Raw genomic sequence first — 14,607 nt, 5'->3', positions numbered from 1 at the left:
GATTCTATGATTATGACTAATGATGATGTCTGGTTCAGCTTCTGATGCAGCTAGATTAGCATCTCCTGTCAGTACAATTTTTTTTTTTGCGAGGGAACATCTCCTAATCAGTGCTAATAACTATCATGCAGACAATAGATTTTCGGCAATCATATAAATCTTCACCAGAACTTCTCTGGGTTCAGGCATAGCTTTTATAAGGGTATTGCAAGAAAATAAGAGAACAGAACCAACTTCAACCGGCTAATTTAGTGGGGAAAAAAGAAGGCTACTGAACTCGCTGAGTAAACAAGGACGGTGCTCTCCGAGGTTCTAGCGATTGGCTGCATATCTACTTGCATTGTGGTGCTATTTGTTGTAGATTGCACTCGCTCAGTTAGCAAAGGTAGTAATCATGTTTACCTTAATCAATAAAGCTATCTCTTACCAGGGCAAAGAGAAAATGATGAGCGCTTACCTTAATTATGGCAGGCTCGTGGCATCTTGGGAGTCAAACAAGGATGTTGGCGTACTTGACAGATGCCACGTGTCTCTGAATAGCACCGTCGGCGTCGTGGCGCAGTCCAGGAGCAAGAAAAGGGAGTCCAGGTGGAGGAATGGAAACATTTGGAAGGAGTCCCGAAGAAAATCATGCAAGTTGAAGATATAGCACAACATAAATATACCCTGGAAACTCATCAACCTGCACCTGCACCTGCATTGAAACACTAGGAGAAAAGACACAATACTGTATGTTATTAAAACCTATCAAGCAGATATACTAACTAGAGGAACAAGCGCGCTTCGCCGCGCGCGGGAAACAGGGGCTCGATATACGCCTGTCAGCACACGGTTTTTGGTTTGGGTTATGTCACCTGATTGGATCGTGGTACTAACCTGGATCGGGCAGAGAGCCTCCGGCCTTATAATGAGTATATTGTCGTATTTAGATGCGTTCTGTGTTTATTTAGCGTGCTAATCTATCACTTGTTTCTTCTGTTAAATGTGGCTTCCATGCAGTAGGGACTCCAGCACCTTCAGGTTTATGCCAATGCTAGTACCATTCTTTTTTTGCACTCAGGCCTAACTCAGAGGACGTACTGTTTAACCATATTACTTTCCCTTCAGTTGCCACTTGATTAAACACCAACGCCACACTTTCAAACCGAACAATCACAGGTACTCTAAAAAATCAGACCATCAAGGGAACGCAGTGGCGATGAGGGTGAAACAGGCGGATCTACACGTTGCTTCCACACGCATTACATCACGGTTCCTTAAATTAGTCCCCACATTGTCAAGTACTATGCCGATCCTGATTCTCATAGCAGGAAGCAAAGCGTATAATGCGGATGACGTGTCCAACCTCATCATGAATGTGGCCTTTCTATTATCATAGACCAACAACACTCCCTGAGGCTATTGCTATAATCGGAAATCACCGTCAAACAAAAGCTGGCAGTACATCCACATACCTGAAGTAAGCAGCTGGTTCTTACCTTTTGCACATTTTACTGACTAACAAACCATAACACCCAACAATCAGCAATTAATATCAGGGGAGAAACAGCAGCAGTACGTATCATCTTTCATTGTAGGAACAAATCTGAATCAGCATTCATCACCATATGTCCTAATGAATCTACGCAGACAGACAGGCCCTTCCAACAAAGTAAGCTATATACTATGACAAGCAAAACACTGGCTGAACAACTGTTTCGGTGGAGAACCTTGTAACCAAGAAAGCACACGTAAAACATCAATGGATAGATGGTACTCCCTCCGTACCATAATATAAGAGCACTTTGATACCAAACAAATATATGTGTTTTCCTAGAACCTTTTTCCTTGAATGCTGGCCATGGTAAGCCAACGGTTCATCATTAGATGCTTCCAGAGTCTTGCCCTCATTAGCAGAATCTTCTTTGTGAGGACTTTCCTGAAGCAAATATGTAGTACTATAAGAACTGCTAAATACAAACAGACCAACAGAGCACAAGGGCAAAACGAACCAGGACAGTAGGAGGCGGCGTAGCTTGCGGTTCTTATTCAAGTGCTGCAATGGCCACAAGTAATTTAACAGAACCCTCCTTAAAGGAAGTCCCCTGAAACAAACAACCATTAGGACAGCCATCAAATACAGATAGAACAACAATTCACCATGCCAACCGGCAATGTAGCTTGCGCCTCTAGATGAAGGACCGTGCCAGCCTTAACCGCCAGGCGCCAGGCCTTCTCCATCAGCAGTTTGCTGGGCCCTTTTCTCTAAAACAACAACATATTAGAGAAAAGAACCAGATAAGAGAAACATCCATTGAAGGCTATAAACAGGAGTCCCACCATTTTTACTGGGCTCTCCAGCAGCTTCAGCACCCAGTGGAAGCAGCTTATCCACTGTGTTGATGGCATTGGAGCAACCAGCCTCAAGTCCAACAAAGACACTGCTGCCTTTAGGATAAAATTTAGGACCTGAAAGCTATTGTCATCGCCACTGTCGGATTTCGGGTTCCGGCAGACCCTTGAGGTTCGAACACTGGGATGCGCGTGGAGATCTCTCCCCTACCGATCTGCGTCTGATCCTCTCGTGCGAACTAAGCTGAAAATGATGAACAACACAAGAGACACGGGGTTTATACTGGTTCAGGCCACCGTTGTGGTGTAATACCCTACTCCAGTGTGTGGTGTGGTGGATTGCCTCTGGGGCTGATGATGAACAATACAAGGGAAGAACAGCCTCACGAGGGGTGTTCTTGAGCTGGTGCGGTGTGTTCTACTTAGTCTCTACTGGGTTCTCTCTCCCCCCCCCCCCTCCTTTGTGGAGACTGGCTCTATTTATAGAGGCCCTGGGCCTCTCCCCAAATGATGAGCGGGAAGGGCGCCAACACTTGGCCATTTTGAAGAGGAACATATGGTACAAGTTATCCTGACCAAAGGTGGTCTTCGGCTGCCAAAAGCACGGGTGATGACGCCGTCTTGGGCTCCACGGTGACCTCCGTCCGGCCGTCTGGCTGGTCTTGGTCTCGTTGCACCGGAATGGCAACCTTTGCCTGTGCTTGCTCCCTTTGTACCAAAGGGGAAACAAGGACACTGCACAGGCCGGCGCCCGCCTGGTCTCGATCGTCATGGCTTGCGTCATGGGATCCTCGCGAGGTACCCCTGCATTGTTCTCTCCGCCTCCTCGCGAGCCTGCCTGATGAGGCTACCTCTGAGGAAGCTTCCTGTCGTCCGTCCCGCGAGGCTTGGCCCCTCGCGAGGGTCTTGAGCTTGGGCTGATGAAGATGGTCCGCGCTGGGCCCCTGCCTGAGCCACACCGCAGGCCGCAGGCAGGCAAGTCTGGGGACCCCCGTTGCCAGAACGCCGACAGTAGCCCCCGGGCCCAAGGCGCGCGCGGGCTTGGCTTAGCAGAGAAGCGAAGGGGCAAGCATGAAGCGTCGCGGACCCTAACAGCCTGCGGCCTTGGGCGCCGCGTGGCGGTTGATTGGACGTGGGCGTCTGCACTTCCCACGACGCCTCGGCAACTGCACAACTGACAAAAGGGGGTGCCCTGGCCAGGCTTACTTGCCCCGCTCTCGTCCGTCTTGCCATAGATCCCCTTTCTCGTTCTCCTTCCTCTTGCTCCCGAAATCCTCCAGATCCATCTCAATCCTTCGCATCCGGCACGCCATGGCTCCTCGCAAGTCCCCGGCTGATGCTTGGTACTCACCGGCCCTGGATTCCCCGAATTTGTCAGAGAAGAACCACGCCCTCGCGCGCCTGATGACGATGGCGCATGACAGCGAGGGGGCGACTGTGCTCAAGGTCGGCTCTGATCAGCCTGAGGGCAAGGGGAGCACCTTCTACCCGTTCTTCGTGAGCACCATTGTCGCCGGTCTGGTGCCTCCTTTCTCTGAGTTCTTCCATGCCGTTCTCCGCTAATACAACTTGCAGGCTCTGCATCTCCACCCCAATTCTGTCCTTCTCCTGGCGATTTTCGCCTACTATTGCGAGGCTCATGTTGGTGTGAAGCCCTCGGTGGCCTTGCCGCGCCACTTTTTCTCCCTCCGGGTTTCTGGTGCTCAGGTCTTCGCATGCGCGAGCTTCATTGCATATTCCAGCTCCAACGCCATCTCGAAGCCTGGGAAGAGGATTGAAGGCTACCGGAGCAAGTGGTGTTGGAAATATGCCCTAGAGGCAATAATAAAAGGATTATTATTATATTTCCTTGTTCATGATAATTGTCTTTTATTCATGCTACAATTGTGTTATCCGGAAATCATAATGCATGCGTGAATACTTAGACACCAACATGTCCCTAGTAAGCCTCTAGTTAACTAGCTTGTTGATCAACAGATAGTCATGGTTTCCTGACTATGGACATTGGATGTCATTGATAACGAGATCACATCATTAGGAGAATGATTTGATTGACAAGACCCAATCCTAAACATAGCACAAGATCGTATAGTTCGTTTGCTAGAGTTTTTCCAATGTCAAGTATCTTTTCCTTAGACCATGAGATCGTGTAACTCCCGGATACCGTAGGAGTGCTTTGGGTGTACCAAACATCACAACGTAACTGGGTGACTATAAAGGTATACGATGGGTATCTCCGAAAGTGTCTGTTGGGTTGACACGGATCAAGACTGGGATTTGTCACTCCGTATGACGGAGAGGTATCTCTGGGCCCACTCGGTAATGCATCATCATAATGAGCTCAAAGTGACCAAGTGTCTGGTCACGGGATCATGCATTACGGTACGAGTAAAGTGACTTGCCGGTAACGAGATTGAACGAGGTATTGGGGTACCGATGATCGAATCTCGGGCAAGTAACATACCGATTGACAAAGGGAATTGTATACGGGGTTGCTTGAATCCTCGACATCGTGGTTCATCCGATGAGATCATCGAGGAGCATGTGGGAGCCAACATGGGTATCCAGATCCCGCTGTTGGTTATTGATCGGAGAGCCATCTCGGTCATGTCTACATGTCTCCCGAACCCGTAGGGTCTACACACTTAAGGTTTGGTGACGCTAGGGTTGTAGAGATATGAATATGTAGTAACCCGAAAGTTGTTCGGAGTCCCGAATGAGATCCCGGACGTCACGAGGAGTTCCGGAATGGTCCGGAGGTGAAGAATTATATATAGGAAGTGCAGTTTCAGCCATCGGGAGAGTTTCGAGGGTCACCGGTATTGTACCGGGACCACCGGAAGGGTCCTGGGGGTCCACCGGGTGGGGCCACCCATCTCGGAGGGGCCCATGGGCTAAAGTGGGGAGGGGAACCAGCCCATAGTGGGCTGGTGCGCCCCCCTTGGCCCACCCCATGCGCCTAGGGTTGGGAACCCTAGGGTGGGGGGCGCCCCACCTGGCTTGGGGGGCACTCCACCCTTGGCCGCCGCCCCCCTAGGAGATCCCATCTTCTAGGGCCGGCGCCCCCCCTAGGGGAGCCTATATAAAGGGGGGAGGGAGGGGCAGCCGCACCCTTGAGTCTTGGCGCCTCCCTCTCCCTTGCTACACCTCTCCCTCTCGCAGTAGAACGGCGAAGCCCTGCTGCGGTGACCCTTGCATCCACCACCACGCCGTCGTGCTGCTGGATCTTCATCAACCTCTCCTTCCCCCTTGCTGGATCAAGAAGGAGGAGACGTCACGCTGACCGTACGTGTGTTGAACACGGAGGTGCCGTCCGTTCGGCGCTAGGATCTACGGTGATTTGGATCACGCCGAGTAAGACTTCCTCATCCCCGTTCTTTGAACGCTTCCGCGCGTGATCTACAAAGGTATGTAGATGCAATCCGATCACTCGTTGCTAGATGAACTCATAGATGGATCTTGGTGAAACCATAGGAATTTTTTTTGTTTTCTGCAATGTTCGCCAACAAGTGGGTCATGATGGATGTCGGGCGCCTCCACCCTCGTCTGGTATTACCCACGGGGCAACCTAAGTCCGTTGACACATGGTCCCGCGTGGAGCTCGTCGACCCTCGCGCGAAGGCGGTGTTGAGGAGGATGAACACGGACCTAAGCCAAGCAACTCGGAGGCGGCGAAGCTGACCGGGGCCACGCTCCTGAGGGAGTTCTTGGAGCACCGGGTGGCTCCGCTCCAGGAGCACCCGCTCCCACTGTGGAGGCTTGGAGGAGCAGACGTCACCCTGCGCCTAAGCTCCGAGGCCCTGACCGACGAGGATCTGGCTGCGGCCCTCCATTTCTTGGTTGGGGGAGACGTGGCGAGCCCGGTGGGCGCCCCTGTCCCCCTGTTCCTTCGTGACGACTGGGAGCAGGTGATGAACGCCATGCCCACCTTCAACGGTGAGGGGCTGGTGCCCGCGGCAGCTCCCGAAGATCTGACGGTCTTGGCGACGGTGAACTTGTCCTCCGACAGCTCCAGCAGGGGAGATGAGGAAGAAGAGGCGGAGGAGGAAGCGTTCGACTCAGAGGAGACTGGCGAGGATTGGGGGAGTCCTTCCCTCGGCGCAGGTCCCAGGCCCTCCGCTCCATGCCGGACGACGACGAGGCCGGCGCCAGGCGAGGAAAGGAGGGCTCTTGCTCGGTCACGAGGAAGGGCAGGTCGAGCCTGGTTCCCCCAGGGTCTGCTATGGTCCCTGGGGGGTCCAAGGCCAGCTCCATCCCTCCTGACGCGCCTTCTGCTTCCGGGCCCCCCAAGGCTGACCCCCGCTGCAGGCTCTCGGGCTTCAAGTTTGGCCAGAGGTTGCTTGAGTCCACAGACGACGTCCAATAAGTGCTCGATTCGTGCTCTGCTTGGTTTCTGCCGCTGAGCCTTGACGTTTGCGCTCTTTTACCAGGCCGGCACCTGCGGCCAAGAGGTTGAAGGAGGCTTCTGCGGCGCTGCTTGGGGCGAATCCGTCTGCCGGGGCGACGCCTTCGGCTGTTGGGGGAGAGGACAGTGAGGCCCGCGCCTCTCCGACCCAACCGCCCTCGCGAGGCCAACTGGGGCACCCCGGCGAGGAGTCAGCCCCCGTGGCCCCGCTGGACCTGGAGTCGACTATGCCCGACGCTGCGGCCGTAGCGGCCAAGGCTCAGGAGGTCCCTTCCTGCCAAGCCGTGGTCACGCTGCCATCTTCTCCGCCTACTCCATAGGTTCTTGTCTCTTCTGCTCCCTCCGCCGCTGTCCTGGACCAGGTTGCCAATGAGCTGAGCCAATTGCGGGAGGATCTCCTGAGCGTGGACCCTCGTCTGGTGGCTGGGCGCTGGAGTTGGCCACTGGCTGGGCTAGTTCTGCTGCCTCCGTCCGAGCGGTGTTGAGCCAGGCCGTGTCGTCCTCTGACGAGGAGAGGCGGGCCGCCAACCAAGCCAAGGCCGCTCGCGATGCTGCCCTGGGCGACGTTGCAACTGCCCAGGGCCGCTGCAAGGCGCTTGAGGCCGAGCTGCAAGGCCTGCGCGACGAGCTCGTCAAGGAGGTGCGCAGCCGCCAGGAGAAGGAGAAAGAGATGAAGGCTAGGGAGGCCGCCGCCAAGGACCGGGACGCCAAGCTTGATAACTGCCATCGCCGATTGGAGGTGCTGGAGCAGTCGCTAAAGGCGGAGAGGACCGAGCTGGACGCCAAGGCGAAGGTCCTGACGGAGGACCGGGTGGCCTTCGCGGAGCTGGAGAAGAAGGCTCGAGGCATACTGAGGATGCTGTATGAGAGCGGCCTGGAGGAGCCGTTGGCTGGTGCGGAGGACGGCCCCGCCAAGCTGCTCCCCTTCCTCATTGATGCGCTTGAGGACGTCGCAGACGGCCTTGGCCCCACAGTCGAGGCCGAGGCGCGTGCCCTATCTTCTGCGGCGCTGACGCATGTCCTCAGCCATGTCTACCCGCGCGACCCCAAAGTCGACTTCGACAGCCTGCTGGAGCCCGTGAGCAGCGACCGTGCCGCTGCCGCCGCTGAGGCCGTGAGGGGCCGAGCCGAGGTTTTGCTGGGGAAGTTCCGCTCCCCCAGCGTCCTGCCCGGGCGCGGTGCCGCGGGCCTTGCGACCTCGAGAGGCGAAGCCGTCCAGCGTGACTCCACCACCAGTGACGGCGTTACTGGGGAGTGATCCCTTCGCGACTTCCATCCTGTTTTATTCCTGCACATGCACCATGCCTCGCGGAGGCGTTAAAACTTGTGTTTGGCATTGTGGAACAATCTTATGGCTTGTAATATTTGCTTTGAATTTCCCGGAATTTGCATTTTTCTCTCCTACTTGCTTACGCTCTACGTCGGCAGGGCCCGGCCCCGCGTGTACCTCACCCAGTGTTAGCCCCGACCAGAAACCAAGGACGGGACTAAGGAGTGAGGGGCTACGTGGCAAGTTAGGCTCCTGAGTCGCGATGCTCAGGAGTCCCCCTTGACGCGCGAGCAACAAGTAGGGAAGGGGGGAGCGAGGAGTGGATTGATCGTTCTGCGTCGGCAGGGCCCGGCCCCGCGCATACCTCACCCAGCGTTAGCCCCGACCGGAAACCAAGGACGGGACTAAGGAGTAAGGGGCTACGTGGTAAGTTAGGCTCCTGAGTCGCGATGCTCAGGAGTCCCCCTAGACGCTCAAACGGGTTTCGTACCTTGGCTCCGCTCGGGGAGTGGCGCGGGACAACCAGGTCCAAGGGACCTGGCTGGGTGGCGTGCGCTCGAGCGAGGCCCGGACGTAGCCCCCGTGTCCAGCCCCCTCGCGCGGCACTCCCGAGGGGAGGCGTTGCGATGGTGCCGGACACTGAGCTCTGGGCTCCCTGAGGTTGGTACGGCCGTGGGCCGCCCTCAGTTGTTTATCACCAGCGTGGATCATAGCGCTTTCGTATGTGTACGGGCATAGCCACTCCTCGGCAGTGTCCTCAACCAGCGCGGAGCATGGTGCTTCCACTGGTGCGTGGGAGGGGGCTCCCCTCCGGGAGGAGCCCCCGGGGCGTGTACAGCCCCGCCGGGACACGTGGTTGGCATGGTAGGGCTAGGAGAGGTGTATCTGGACACCCGTGAGCCAGCGTGGGAATCACGAGGCCCTACCTCGAGGCGGGTTGCGCCTGGCTCTGGGCCTTTATCAATTGGTGTGTTCCTGCAGGGTTGTTAGAATGCAAATGCTCTATGTCCTCAGGTCCCGGCCCCCGAGCGAACTCAGCCGCCGCTGGTATGACAGGTCGCGATGCCGTGGGTCAAGGCCAGGGGGTGAGGGCTGGAGAGCCAGTAAGAGCCCATGAGTCACGATGCTCAGGCGCCCCCCTTTTAACGTGCAAGCGCTTTGCATGACGACAAGCAGTAGGTGATAATTATGGGAATCATATTAAGCGTGAAAGAACAACTTCATCCTAGGGTAAATGCTGGAAAAGCAACTGCCGCTGGGTCAGGCCCGAGTGGTGTGGGGATGATGCAGCCCGAGGGGCGCCCCCAACAAGGTAAGTAAAGAGTATAAACAAAATGGATACATGCCGCGGGGACGGACCCACGCGGCTTGGGAATGGTGCGGCCCTGTGGGCGCTCCCAGCTAAAAGTAGAACTCTGAAAGATGTCACCTGGTGCTGTTGAAGATGAAGTGATGCTGAGAAAGTGATTGATGCGCGGTGAAGACGTCGGCCCTCATGAGCCCCCAGGCCCAGGGGCCTCGGGAGGCTCCGGCGGCACGTGCAGGTCTTCAGGGACAATCACCACCTTCGCCAGGACCGCGCGATGCCTGACCTCCTGAGCCTCCTGAATGCTCCTCAACAGGCGCTGATGTGTGGCGACCGCGCTCGGCAGGCCGAAGGGCATGCGAACTTAGCTGTGAGGTGGTCCCACGCAGCGCCCTACGGCCGAAGGCCATAGGCGCTCCTAGGATGCAGCTCGGTTGAACCCTGATACGTCGACGCAGACGCGCAGTCCTCCATCCTCGCCCGGATGTGGGGCCACGACAGGTAAGCGGCGGCTGCCGCGCATGACTCTGGACTCTTGTAGCTCATGGGTGTTCCTTGTGATGAACTCCTGGGGGTTTGGTCTCCTTTGACTTGTACCTTCCTGAGGGAAGCGTGCTCGAAAGCACCCCTCCAGGTGGTGCCCGAGCGCCTCCCCCGCGACCTTGGCAAGGTCGGCGGCTCTCCAAGAGAGAGCCCCCGAGCCCTGCCTGAGGAGGGCGCCGGGCGCGCCTTCCTATGCGCGAGAGGGCGGCGCTCCCTGATCAGGCGCGAATCCTGATGCAATATCTCCGGAGGTGCCTTCTTCCTTGTGGCTCGGGCCAGGTGAGGCCTTCTTCTTCTTGAGGGTCGCCTCGGGAGGCCTCTCGCTCCTGCGATCTGGGTCTTCGATTGCTGCGGCTTGGAACGCACGCTCGAGCGAGCACACTGCGTTCCTTTCTTCACAGGGTACGGTGATGACTCCACCGCTTCCTGGCATCTTGAGGACATTGTAACCATGGTGAGTCACTTCCATGAACTTGGCTAGGGCTGGGTACCCGAGAATGACGTTGTACGGCAGGCGGATGTGAGTGATGTCGAAGTCGATGAGCTCGGTGCGGTAGTTGTTGCATTGCCCGAAGGTGACCGGAAGGCGAACCTGCCCAATTGGAACAGTGGAACCATCGGTGACTCTTGAGAAAGGCTTGGTCGGCTGAAGCTGGTCGTACGACACTTGGAGATTGTCGAACGTCTCGACGGACAGGATGTTGAGTCCTGCCCCGCCATCGATGAGGGTCCTGGTGACCTACACGTTGCTGATGACTGGGGAGCAAAGCATCGGGAGGACTCCGGTCGTTGCCGCACACTTGAGCTGGTCTGCGGAACTGAATGTGATCGTGCACGAAGACCACCTGAGAGGGCGCGTGGCCTCAAGCTTGGGAAGGACTGCATTCACCTCGCGAGCAAACTGCTTGAAGATGCGCTGTGAAGCTGGGGCCTAGGCGCCGCCCAAGATGCAAGCAATTGCACGCGGCTCTTGGAAGCCCCCAGCCCCATCGTCTTGGTGTTGGTCTTCGTTCCTCCTTGGTGGAGGCAGCAAAGGAGGGAGTCCTGCGTTGCCGTTCGGGTGGCCCTCACGAGGCTGGTCCCTCCAGCCTTCCTCGTGAGGCTAATCCTGCCAGTGGTCCTCGCGAGGGCGGTCACACCATCCCTGGCGAAGGCCGCGGTCTTCCCATCGTCCGCCACCTCTTCCTCCTCCTCGGACATAGCCCCTGTCGTTGCGCTCTGGGCGTCGGCCGATTCGCCCATCTCGCACGGCTCTGAGTTCTTGACATTCGTTGATGTTGTGGGTGTGGAGGTTGTGGTACACGCAATACCGTCCGCCCTTAGATGACTCAGGCTGATCCCTGCCTCGCTTGGTGTCCGGTTTCGCTGCTAGAACGGCAGCCCCCTTGCGCTTCACGTCCTTGGCCTTGAGCTTCTTTTTTTCCGGGTCGGCAGCCGGGAGCTCTAGGAGGGAGAGACGCCCTTCCTCAGCCCTGGCGCACTTGGTCACCAAGTTGAACAGCTCCAGGGATGTGCACAGGTCTTCATGGATTGCTAGCTCTTCCTTCATCTTGACGTCGCGCACGCCGTCGGAGAAGGCTGAGATGATAGCTTCTTCAGTTACCTTGGGGATCTTGAGGCGAGCGTAGTTGAAGCGCTAGATGTACTTCTGCAGGGTTTCTCCTGGCTGTCGCTTGATGCGGCGCAGGTCGCTGACGGTCGAGGGCCGGTCGCGAGTGCCCTGGAAGTTGGCGATGAAGCGGGTGCGCATCTCACTCCAGGAGGAGATCGTGCCGGGAGCCAGGTTCAGGAGCCAGGTGTGGGCGCCGTCCTTGAGCGCCATGGGGAACCAATTCGCCATGACCTTTTCATCTCCGTTGGTGGCTATGATGCCCAGCTCGTAGAGCTGCAGGAACTCCGCGGGGTCCGTTGTGCCATCGTAGCGGGGAGGGAGGTCAGACTTGAACTTGCCTGGCCATGTGACGCCGCGCAGCTCGGGGGTGAAGGCGAGGCAGCCCGCCGTGGTCACTGGCGCCCTTTGCTGGTGCTGGACTTGTTCTCGCGGGTCACCACGCGCCTCCATTGGGAGTACCGCGGGGTCTTGTCGTGGAGGCGCCGGGGCGCGATCTTGGCGCGTCGGCGCTGGGAGCGCGCGAGCACCTTCTCGAGGACGTGGGATCTCTTGGCAGCTCCCTTCTTGCTACACAGGCGCCGGACGTGGAGGGTCCCGCCCTGGGGCTGCGCGCCTTGAAGCCAAGGCACCTTCTTGGGGAGGAGGCAGCGGAGGCGCCTCCTGATCCTCACCCCTGCACAGGACGGAGGGCGAGGCAGCGAGAGGGACCGCAAGGGGGAGCCCCCGGCGGCACTGACGAGCTCGATGATGCGGGCGAGCCAATCCTCGTAGAGGTCATCGACGGGGCGATAGTGCAGGAGCTCCCGCGCAAGAGCAGTGAGGCGTGCGCATCCACGGGTGCGCGACGGGCGTCGAACGACGGGCCAGCTGGAGTCAGCGACGGGGTGGCGGTGCGGCCATCCCGCCGCACCGAAGGATGCTGGGGCGAGGCCTGCTGCTCGTTCCCCGCCGGGCCGGTGGCGGCGTTGGCGGTGGGCGACGGGGAACGATGAGGGGGCCGCCGACAGGGGCCGTCTGGGCGACGCGAGTGGCGCGAGCAGCCCGGCGCTCGGCGCGAGCCCGACGAGCGTCAGCCATGGACACGACGGAAGGTCACACGCGAATAACGGAAGAAAGGTTCCGGCGCACCCCTACCTGGCGCGCCAAATGTCGGATTTCGGGTTCTGGCAGACCCTTGAGGTTCGAACACTGGGGTGCACGCGGAGATCTCTCCCCTACCGATCTGCGTCTGATCCTCTCGTGCGAACTAAGATGAAAATGATGAATAACACAAGAGACACGGGGTTTATACTGGTTCGGGCCACCATTGTGGTGTAATACCCTACTTCAGTGTGTGGTGTGGTGGATTGCCTTTGGGGCTGATGATGAACAGTACAAGGGAAGAACAGCCTCGCGAGGGGTGTTCTTGAGCTGGTGATTCTCTCTCCCCCCTCCTTTGTGAAGACTCACTCTATTTATAGAGGCTCTGGGCCTCTCCCCAAATGATGAGCGGGAAGGGCGTCAACACTTGGCCATTTTGAAGGGGAACATATCCTATATACTTAAGAAGTTCATCTTCACTAATCTATTTATCTTAACATGCAGCATATCCACATCAGCAGCCTTCCACATCAGCAACCCATCCATGTCAGCAATTCATTTTTTCTCTGTTTCAGTTAATGGTATGATTTTTTGAAGTAAATGGTGTGATTTAATTTAGTATTGGCTCATCTTCATGTTGGTCTGTAACCGATGATGCATCGCCTCTTATCCTGACTCCCCACAACCCCTCCAATATAAATAGCTAGAGTAGCGAAGGATCTCCAGCGACAGTTCCGCCCGTCGACGTGTTCCTGTTGTTCTATAACCGATGACGCATCGCCTCTTATCCTCGACTCCCCACTACTCCTCCGCCGGGCCATCCGCGTCCTCATGGCCATTCCTATCCCCCACCCAATCTCTTCCCCTTCACGATCCTTCTTCTCCCCCGCTCTACAAATATCTCTCTTCCATGGTATGAGCGGCTATGCTTGAGCGAAGCGATGGAGTAGCGAAGATTGCGAGGTTTGGTTGGGGACAGATGGGTGCTCCCTGTGCAGTGACCTTTCCCTCCCTCTCTCTGTACCAGATTCATTTCTCTGATCTTCAAGTCATTTTTTCCTACAATCTCCCATATCCCCGTGTGTTTAGTCGAGATGACTGCCGTGGAGACATGGTTCTTACCTTTTGTCTCTGACTCTATTCTGGCCAAGGGAGCTCCGACGCCGTTGGGGAGATTGGTTCTGGTCGGTTCCACCCGAATCAGACCAGCCACTGGTGCGGCGTCGGGCAGGGGCGCAGGGCTGCAGATCTGCGACGAGAGGATGACCTCAAGAATCTGGACCGTGCTGCTATCCAGCAACTAGCCGCGGCCAACATGGGCTACCTCCACATCGGCTGCACAGCCGCCGGTGCATGCTGATCCAACCACCTGCGCCACAGCAGAACAATGAGCGACTCCTTCTTATCCTTCCCACTACTACTGTATGTACGTCTTATCCTTATCCTTCTCTACGGATCGGTCTCTATTAGCTTCTGATGGTTACTTACTTCACACAGCCCAACCCATTTGATTATCTTATCTCAAAGCATTATTATTTATTTATTTGTCAGCAAAGCGCGAACTGCAGTTTTTAGTTTGAAGTGTCATATCATAGCAGGCATAAGGAGTAACAATTAAAAAAATTAAGAAGACACAAGTCGCTAAGTTAGCAAAGTTTTGGTTTCAAGTGTGATCCCTTTTCTCCAAAAAAAAAACAGAAACCGGTAGCATTTTATTTATTTTTTTGTTTCATATGGTATCCATCTAATATTTTCAGGAGTATTCAAACTGAATTCGAGGTGGAGAAAAAACTTGGTACACTGATTTTTTTTTCTCATTTGAGGGCTCTAGGTCATGTCTATCCGAAACATTCAAGTTTGGAGCTTTCGGATCGTACTTCAGAAAGAACATTTAGTTACCGCCAAATTCTTCTCATGCATGTACAGAAGATCGACAAATGTAAGATACTCATTTTATTGTTATGTAATTCAAAAAATCTGTAATATGTGTGATATGTAAATACGGCCAAGATTGTAATGACTTTTGTGAACATCTTATTGGTTTAGATGATTTTACGAAA

At 55.9% G+C, this 14,607-nt stretch overlaps 1 long non-coding RNA gene across 2 annotated transcripts; it reads left to right on the top strand.

Moving 5' to 3' along the window:
* The first annotated feature begins 13,280 nt into the window (after positions 1–13,280).
* LOC123188171 (uncharacterized) lies at positions 13,281–14,607 on the top strand. Of its 2 annotated transcripts, none has more exons than XR_006494346.1 (2): positions 13,281–13,969; positions 14,305–14,607. It is a non-coding gene; the product is annotated as an uncharacterized lncRNA (long non-coding RNA). The 2 variants fall into 2 exon arrangements; XR_006494347.1 differs by having other exon boundaries at positions 13,281–13,973.

The sequence above is a fragment of the Triticum aestivum genome, chromosome 2A (assembly GCF_018294505.1).
Source record: "Triticum aestivum cultivar Chinese Spring chromosome 2A, IWGSC CS RefSeq v2.1, whole genome shotgun sequence".
In the NCBI taxonomy this organism is placed as follows: Eukaryota; Viridiplantae; Streptophyta; class Magnoliopsida; order Poales; family Poaceae; genus Triticum; species Triticum aestivum.
Note: the sequence above shows the minus strand (reverse complement) of the source record. Positions and strands in the feature narration are given on the sequence as shown.